This window comes from Rutidosis leptorrhynchoides, chromosome 6, assembly GCF_046630445.1.
Source record: "Rutidosis leptorrhynchoides isolate AG116_Rl617_1_P2 chromosome 6, CSIRO_AGI_Rlap_v1, whole genome shotgun sequence".
In the NCBI taxonomy this organism is placed as follows: Eukaryota; Viridiplantae; Streptophyta; class Magnoliopsida; order Asterales; family Asteraceae; genus Rutidosis; species Rutidosis leptorrhynchoides.
The window spans coordinates 13,761,420-13,770,775 of NC_092338.1; positions in this window are offsets into that span (position 1 = coordinate 13,761,420).

The window sequence follows — 9,356 nt, forward strand, 5'->3', positions numbered from 1 at the left end:
TCCTTATTTTAGTATGCAACAGCGGAAGCTCTTAATATTCACCTGAGAATAAACATGCTTTAAACATCAACAAAAATGTTGGTGAGTTATAGGTTTAACCTATATATATCAAATCGTAACAATAGACCACAAGATTTCATATTTAAATACACATCCCATACATAGAGATAAAAATCATTCATATGGTGAACACCTGGTAACCGACATTAACAAGATGCATATATAAGAATATCCCCATCATTCCGGGACACCCTTCGGATATGATATAAATTTCGAAGTACTAAAGCATCCGGTACTTTGGATGGGGTTTGTTAGGCCCAATAGATCTATCTTTAGGATTCGCGTCAATTAGGGTGTCTGTTCCCTAATTCTTAGATTACCAGACTTAATAAAAAGGGGCATATTCGATTTTGATAATGCAACCATAGAATGTAGTTTCACGTACTTGTGTCTATTTTGTAAATCATTTATAAAACCTGCATGTATTCTCATCCCAAAAATATTAGATTTTAAAAGTGGGACTATAACTCACTTTCAAAGATTTTTACTTCGTCGGGAAGTAAGACTTGGCCACTGGTTGATTCACGAACCTATAACAATATATACATATATATCAAAGTATGTTCAAAATATATTTACAACACTTTTAATATATTTTGATGTTTTAAGTTTATTAAGTCAGCTGTCCTCGTTAGTGACCTACAACTAGTTGTCCACAGTTAGATGTACAGAAATAAATCGATAAATATTATCTTGAATCAATCCATAACCCAGTGTATACGTATCTCAGTATTGATCACAACTCAAACTATATATATTTTGGAATCAACCTCAACCCTGTATAGCTAACTCCAACATTCACATATAGAGTGTCTATGGTTGTTCCGAAATATATATAGATGTGTCGACATGATAGGTCGAAACATTGTATACGTGTCTATGGTGTCTCAAGATTACATAATATACAATACAAGTTGATTAAGTTATGGTTGGAATAGATTTGTTACCAATTTTCACGTAGCTAAAATGAGAAAAATTATCCAATCTTATTTTACCCATAACTTCTTCATTTTAAATCCGTTTTGAGTGAATCAAATTGCTATGGTTTCATATTGAACTCTATTTTATGAATATAAACAGAAAAAGTATAGGTTTATAGTCGGAAAAATAAGTTACAAGTCGTTTTTGTAAAGGTAGTCATTTCAGTCGAAAGAACGACGTCTAGATGACCATTTTAGAAATATTACTTCCACTTTGAGTTTAACCATAATTTTTGGATATAGTTTCATGTTCATAATAAAAATCATTTTTCCAGAATAACAACTTTTAAATCAAAGTTTATCATAGTTTTTAATTAACTAACCCAAAACAGCCCGCAGTGTTACTACGACGGCGTAAATCCGATTTTACGGTGTTTTTCGTGTTTCCAGGTTTTAAATCATTAAGTTAGCATATCATATAGATATAGAACATGTATTTAGTTGATTTTAAAAGTCAAGTTAGAAGGATTAACTTTTATTTGCGAACAAGTTTAGAATTAACTAAACTATATTCTAGTGATTACAAGTTTAAACCTTCGAATAAGATAGCTTTATATGTATGAATCGAATGATGTTATGAACATCATTACTACCTCAAGTTCCTTGGATAAACCTACTGGAAATGAGAAAAATAGATCTAACTTCAAAGGATCCTTGGATGGCATGAAAGTTCTTGAAGCAGAATCATGACACGAAAATAATTTCAAGTAAGATTTCCACTCGAAATAAGATTGTTATAGTTATAGAAATTGAATTAAAGTTTGAATATGATTATTACCTTGTATTAGAAAGATAACCTACTATAAGTAACAAAGGTTTCTTGATCTTGAATGATTACTTGGAATGGATTTAGAAAACTTGGAAGTAAACTTGCAATCTTGGAAGTATTCTTGATTTTATGAAACTAGAACTTTTGGAATTTATGAAGAACACTTAGAACTTGAAGATAGAACTTGAGAGAGATCAATTAGATGAAGAAAATTGAAGAATGAAAGTGTTTGTAGGTGTTTTTGGTCGTTGGTGTATGGATTAGATATAAAGGATATGTAATTTTGTTTTCATGTAAATAAGTCATGAATGATTACTCATATTTTTGTAATTTTATGAGATATTTCATGCTAGTTGCCAAATGATGGTTCTCACATGTGTTAGGTGACTCACATGGGCTGTTAAGAGCTGATCATTGGAGTGTATATACCAATAGTACATACATCTAAAAGCTGTGTATTGTACGAGTACGAATACGGGTGCATACGAGTAGAATTGTTGATGAAACTGAACGAGGATGTAATTGTAGGCATTTTTGTTAAGTACAAGTATTTTGATAAGTGTCTTGAAGTCTTTCAAAAGTGTATAAATACATATTAAAACACTACATGTATATACCTTTTAACTGAGTCGTTAAGTCATCGTTAGTCGTTACATGTAAATGTTGTTTTGAAACCTTTAAGTTAACGATCTTGTTGAATGTTGTTAACCCATTGTTTATTATAACAAATGAGATGTTAAATTGTTATATTATCATGATATTATTATATATAATATATCTTAGTATGATATATATACAGTTAAATGTCGTTACAACGATAATCTTTACATATATGTCTCGTTTCGAAATCATTAAGTTAGTAGTCTTATTTTTACATATGTATTTCATTGTTAATACACTTAATAATATATTTACTTATCATTTAACATAATTAACCAAGTGTATCAATATCTTAATATGATTCATATGTACCTAGTAAGACGTTGTTATAACAATAATCGTTATATATATCGTTTTCGAGTTTCTTAAATTAATAGTCTCATTTTTATGTATATAACTCATTGTTAAAATACCTAATGAGATACATACTTATAATAAAATCATGTTAACTATATATATAACCATATATATGTCATCGTATAGTTTTTACAAGTTTTAACGTTCGTGAATCACCGGTCAACTTGGGTGGTCAATTGTCTATATGAAACCTATTTCAATTAATCAAGTCTTAACAAGTTTGATTGATTAACATGTTGGAAACACTTAATCATGTAAATAACAATTTCATTTAATATATATATAAACATGGAAAAGTTCGGGTCACTACAACTGTGAATGTGTATTTGTCTAAAATGGTATGTGAAACCTAGTAAGAACGAGTAAAATTGATTCAATACTAATATTTAAATGGATGTAAGAATGGTTTCACGAATTATTTCATGTATTATTTCTATAATTATTTCATTAGTTTTTCAAATTGATTCAATGCTTTCAACAAGAATATTTTTTTTCATTTTTAATTTTACTTTCCTAGATATTAAATCTCGCCTAAAAATACTCATTTTAGTGTGTGAAATAAATAGACTTTTCATGAATTTTTCTGTCAAAATACTCTTATTTTTTCTAAATTTTCTCAATGAACCGGTCTAGATGAAATTGTTTGGTTGAAGCGGTTTGACTGTGAATGTGTTTTTGTATAAAATGCTATGTGAAACCTAGTAAGAACGAGTATAGTTGGCTCAATACTAATATTTAAATGGATGTCAGAATGGTTTCACGAATTATTTCATGTATTATTTCTATAATTATTTCATTGATTTTTCAAGAATATTTTTTTCAGTTTTAATTTTACTTTCCTAGATATTAAATCTCGCGTAAAAGTACTCATTTTAGTGTGTGAAATAAATAGACTTTTCATGAATTTTTCTGTCAAAATACTCTTATTTTTTCTAAATTTTCTCAATTAACCGGTCTAGATGAAATTGTTTGGTTGAAGCGGTTTGACAGTGAATGTGTTTTTGTATATAATGGTATGTGAAACCTAGTATGAACGAGTAAAGTTGGCTCAATACTGATATTTAAATGGATGTCAGAATGGTTTCACGAATTATTTCATGTATTATTTATATAATTATTTCATTGATTTCTCGAATTGATTCAATGCGTTCAACAAGAATTTTTTTACAGTTTTAATTTTACTTTCCAATATATTAAATCGCGAGTAAAAGTACTCATTTTAGTGTGTGAAATAAATAGATTTTCATTAATTTTTCTGCCAAAATACTCTTTTTTCTAAATTTTCTCAATGAACCGGTCTAGATGAAATTGTTTGGTTGAAGCGGTTTGACTGTGAATGTGTTTTTGTATAAAATGGTATGTGAAACCTAGTAAGAACGAGTACAGTTGGCTCAATACTAATATTTAAATCGATGTCAGAATGTTTTCACGAATTATTTCATGTATTATTTCTATAATTATTTCATTGGTTTTTCAAATTGATTCAATGCTTTCAACAAGAATTTTTTTTCAGTTTTAATTTTACTTTCCTAGATATTAATTCTCGCGTAAAAGTACTCATTTTAGTGTGTGAAATAAATAGACTTTTTATGAATTTTTCTGTCAAAATACTCTTATTTTTTCTAAATTTTCTCAATGAACTAGTCTAGATGAAATTGTTTGGTTGAAGCGGTTTGACTGTGAATGTGTTTTTTATAAAATGGTATGTGAAACCTAGTACGAACGAGTAATATTGGCTCAATACTAATAATTAAATGGATGTCAGAATGTTTTCATGAATTATTTCATGTATTATTTCTATAATTATTTAATTGGTTTTTCAAATTGATTCAATGCTTTCAGCAAGAATTTTTTATTATAGTTTTAATTTTACTTTCCAAGATATTAAATCTCGCGTAAAAGTAAGTATTTTATTGTTTGAAATAAATAGACTTTTCATGAATTTTTCTATCATAATACTTTTATTTTTTTTCTAAATTTTCTCAATTAACCGGTCTAGATAAAATTGTTTATTTGAAACGGTTTGACTGTGAATGTGTTTTTGTATAAAATGGTATGTGAAACCTAGTAAGAACGAGTAAAGTTGGCTCAATACTAACATTTAAATGGATGTCAGAATGGTTTCACGAATTATTTCATGTATTATTTCTATAATTATTTCATTAGTTTCTCGAATTGATTCAATGCCTTCAAGACGAATTTTTTTACAGTTTTAATTTTACTTCCCTATATATTGAATCTCGCGTAAAAGTACTCATTCTTGTGTGTGAAATAAATAGACTTTTCATGAATTTTTCTGTGAAAATACTTTTTTTCTAAATTTTCTCAACGAACTGGTCTAGATGAAATTGTTTGGTTGAAGCGGTTTGACTGTGAATGTGTTTTTGTATAAAATGGTATGTGAAACCTAGTAAAAACGAGTGAAATTGGCTCAATACTAATATTTAAATCGATGTAAGAATGGTTTCACGAATTATTTCATGTATTATTTCTATAATTATTTCATTGGTTTTTTGAATTGATTCAACGCTTTCAACAAGAATGTTTTTTATAGTTTTAATTTTACTTTCCTAGATATTAAATCTCGTGTAAAAGTACTCATTTTAGTGTGTGAAATAAATAGACTTTTCATGAATTTTTCTATCAAAATACTCTTATTTTTTCTAAATTTTCTCAATGAACCGGTCTAGATGAAATTGTTTGGTTGAAGTGGTTTGACTGTGAATGTGTTTTCGTATAAAATGGTATGTGAAACCTAGTAAGAACGAGTAATATTGGCTCAATACTAATATTTAAATGGATGTCAGGATGGTTTCACGAATTATTTCATGTATTATTTCTATAATTATTTCATTGGTTTTTCATATTGATTCAATGCTTTCAACAAGAATATTTTTTTATAGTTTTAATTTTACTTTCCTAGATATTAAATCTTGCGTAAAAGTACTCATTTTAGTGTGTGAACTAAATAGACTTTTCATGAATTTTCTGTGAAATACTCTTATTTTTTCTAAATTTTCTCAATGAACCGGTCTAGATGAAATTGTTTGGTTGAAGCGGTTTGACTGTGAATGTATTTTTATATAAAATGGTATGTGAAACCTAGTAAAAACGAGTAATATTGGCTCAATACTAATATTTAAATGGATGTCAGAATGGTTTCACGAATTATTTCATGTATTATTTCTATAATTATTTCATTAGTTTCTCGAATTGATTCAATGCTTTCAACAAGAATTTTTTTTACACTTTTAATTTTACTTTCCTAGATATTAAAATTTTAAAATAAACGGTAATTCGAAAATGAGTTTTATAAATTATAGGCTTATTAAAAATGTATTTAAAAGATGTGTTAAATTATAAAAATTTTCATATTTTACTTGGGGTTGGGCGTGAATAATTAATGTGATTTTTATTTAATAGTTAATGACCGAATTTTATACCATAATGACCGAAATAAATAAAGATAATTACTGTAAAATTTGAGAATTTTTCCGAAGACTTTTATCCGTCACTAATTTTCAACGGAGTACGATTTGCTATCCGAATTAAAGTGTCGGCAGGTAAAATTTAAAATTGTGGCTGCTAATCTTGTTTACACACGTTTTGTTATTTTGTTGAATTCCTATGATAAGATTATTATCATTATAATATTACTTTCTTATTATTATTATTATTATTATTATTATTATTATTATTATTATTATTATATATATTTATATATCATATATATAAATACAAGTGAATACACACATATCACCACTCACAATGACCACCTCCTAACACCTAACCGACACCACCCTTGAATATCCGGTGAACCATCACAACAACCGGCCGCTACAGTCAACCGAACACCACCATAGAATATCATCATCAACCACCGCATCCACCACTATCTATAACCTCCAACACCCTCGATACCCTCACCATTTTATTCGATTTCCATAAACAATCACCATGGCCAAACAACCACCACCATAATCCACCATGAGATACTGTTATTAGTCGATCGTTACCGCTGTTTTATATGCAAGAACCATCATTTTTTTTGCTATTTCTGTAGACAAGTGCTGCTGTTACTTCCGTCTTTCTGTGCAAAACCACACCCTCCACCAAACCACCGTGAATCTCTCTCTCCCTCTCTACTCTCTCTCTTTTCTTCTTCTTCGTAAAACCACCATTCACCACCCTTGTTAAAACCACTACTACACCCTTTTTATTTTCTATTTCTGCTCATCACCAAAACCACCGAAGCTTGCTCAATGTTTCTGTTTCTGTCTCTATTGAGAACTCCATCACAGAACCATCGCTACTGTAGCTGCAACTGTAATTGTATCTCTTTTCTGTCACCACTAAACCCATCGTAAATCACCACCATAACCGCAATATTACTGCTGCTGTTTAACGAGATTAGCGAAGGTGATGATGACAAAGTTGATGATGATGAAAGTTAATATGTACTATAAAATGATACATGTTATCATACTTAAATAATTATTTATTTACACAAAGCATTATTAAGTAAATGTCGGTAGGCTGTCTCTTATGATTTTGAATATGGAAAATGACATGGGAATGAGGTGAGGATGATGCAGTGGCAAAATGAAAATGAAAATCGGTTTCATATGTTAGGTAAATAAATAAATTCGGGAGGTATTACATATATGTAACAAGCAGAGCTATGGTTTGGTATGTGTTGGTTTAACCGAGAGGTCACGGGTTCAATCCTCGGCTGAGACATTATTTAAAAAAAAAGATTATTACATGGAGGTAGTATTTTATTATCCAATTATTATTATTATTATTATTATTATTATTATTATTATTATTATTATTATTATTATTATTATTATTATTATTATTATTATTATTATTATTATTATTATTATTATTATTATTATTACTATTATTATTATTATTATTATTATTATTATTATTATTATTAGTTATTATTATTACTATTGTGTTTATGATATATTGTGTTTATGATAAAAATAAAAAGGAATATAATCCATGTTAAGAAATATTAAGATAAAAATGGTTAGGATTATGATCATAGTTAGGGAAAATTACAACCGAGAAGATAAATTATATGCACGATTATAATTAAGATAAAATAAGAATAAAGTTAAGAACATAATTAAGTCATGATTAATTAAAAGTTTTGGTATTATTATTAATATTATTATTATTAGTAAAATTATTATTTTTATAGTTATTATTATCATTTTTATTATTGTTATTATTATTATTATTTTATCAAAATTATTATTATTGTTATTAATGCCACAAATAAACTGACTAATGTTATTACCAAAATTATTATTACATATCATTATTAAATTTAATTATTAGTATTACTATCATTATTTTAGTATTATCATAATTATTATTTTAACAAATAAAAGATATTTATACAAAAAAATATAGTTATTACATATATCATAACTATATCTAATTTACTATTTTAATATAAAAATAACATATATAGATATATATAACAGTTGAAATAATAAATACATTACTATTTTAAATAAGTAATATATTATATAATTAATATATATAAACCGAATTGAATACCATTATATGTTCATTATATGTGTTAATATATATATAAATGATATAGGTTCGTGAATCCGAGGCTAACCCTGCATTGTTCAATATCATCATATGTATTTTTACTACAAAATACAGTATTGTGAGTTTCATTTGCTCCCTTTTTAATTGCTTTTGCAATATATATTTTTGGGTTGAGAATACATGCGCTGTTTTATAAATGTTTTACGAAATAGGCACAAGTACTAAAACTAATTCTACATGGGTTTAAACCGAAAATATACCCTTAGCTTGGTAACATTAAACTACTTGTCTATGTACGGTAGGCACGAATCCTAAAGATAGATCTATTGGGCCTGACAAACCACATCCCGACTATGGGATGCTTTAGTACTTCGAGGTTATTTAAACACACATGATCTGGTGTACTTCAGAGGGTAAAACATGAATGTTAAGGCTTGTTACCAGGTTCCTACAACTTATAGAATACTTTTATACACTTGCGAGTGTACATATAATTATAAACGGAAATGTTGTGGTCTATTAATATATTGAAATGATTATTATGATAAACCTATTAACTCACCAACCTTTTGGTTGACACTTTTAAGCATGTTTATTCTCAGGTATGAAAGAAATCTTCCGCTGTGCATATGCTCATTTTAAAGATATTACTTGGAGTCGTACATGGCATATTTAGGTCAGTACCTCGCAATGGGACCAGATGTTGATGACTTCATCTAGGTGGATAAGGATGGGTCACCACATGTGGTATCAGAGCGGTGGTCTTAGCGAACCAGGTCTTGCATTAGTGTGTCTAACTGATAGTTGCTTAGATGCATTAGTGGGTCTGGACTTCGACCGTGTCTGCATGTCAAATGTTTTGCTTATCATTTCGTGTCGAAAATTACCTGCTTATCATTCTTAGAGAATCACTTGCTTATCATCCTTAGTCTAGACACATCTTATCGCAT